This window comes from Mus pahari, chromosome 1 (assembly GCF_900095145.1).
Source record: "Mus pahari chromosome 1, PAHARI_EIJ_v1.1, whole genome shotgun sequence".
Lineage (NCBI taxonomy): Eukaryota > Metazoa > Chordata > Mammalia > Rodentia > Muridae > Mus > Mus pahari.
The window spans coordinates 139,632,943-139,634,089 of record NC_034590.1 but is presented as its reverse complement, the minus strand read 5'-3'; positions in this window follow the sequence as shown (position 1 = coordinate 139,634,089).

Sequence of the window (1,147 nt, the reverse complement as noted above, 5' to 3'; positions counted from 1 at the left end):
CCCTCCCTCCGTCCCTCCCTCCCTCCCTTCCTATCTCTCTGAACCTATCTTTGGTAGTTTGGTGATACATGTAGCTAAGCCATGAATAGAAGGGACCTGTGTCATAAGCTGTGGAATACACACTGACCTCTATTTACTTACTTCTGGACTTACAATTCAGAGTTAAGAGAGCATGTAACAAAATCATCCCATTTGATGGGGTCTGCAGGCTCATTCTGTCAGTTGGATTTGAAGCAAACTATAATAATACATGACATTTCTTATATTTCAAGGCAAGATGCTACAAGTATAAATTTTGCTGTCGACAAGCCAGATTGTTACAGTGAACTTTAAATTGAAATATAATGGTATGTGATAGTTAATCAAACCTGTTAGGGACAGTAGATTTCATCTTCTCTTTGAACTTTTCTCGAGTTTATTAGCTTAAAAGTGTGCTTACTTATGGGAGACATCAAAACAAAATGGACCTATTGTCTCTCAAAGTTCACCTTCCAATAGTTCAGTAACAACTTCCTCATGCCAACAAGTTGGTTTTCCATGCAATATTCTTCCTACCATATTCCTAATGCTAAGGATGATTGATATGAAGCATGCTAGAAATAAATACCCCAATAGATGAAACATTCTGAGAAGTTATAAATATATTAAAAATTATTTCAACTGTTCAGATAGTTGTTGGGAGGTGAGGCAGGACTGATAAGTGGCTCAGTAGGAAAAGGTGCTTGTCACCAAGGCCAACAACTTGACATTGATTCCTGGAACCCACACGGTAGAGAACCAACACAAGCAAGGAGTCTTCTGATTACTATATATACACCATCGTGTGCATGCACACTTACACACACACACACACACACACACACACACACACACACACACACACACTCACAGAGAAGAGTAGTAAAATGCAGCAAATTTTAAAGAGGTATGACAGCAGGGAGAGACAGATAAGATATGAGTTCCATTACAAAATCAATAGGAGGAAATGAACACCGTTAAAGCTATAATCGCATAGTTGAGTTCCTTATGTTTTTTTTTCCAATTTTTATTAGGTATTCACTTCATTTACATTTCAAATGCTATCCCCAGAGTCCCCTATACCCTCCCCCCAACTCCCCTACCCACCCACTCCCACTTCTTGGTCCTG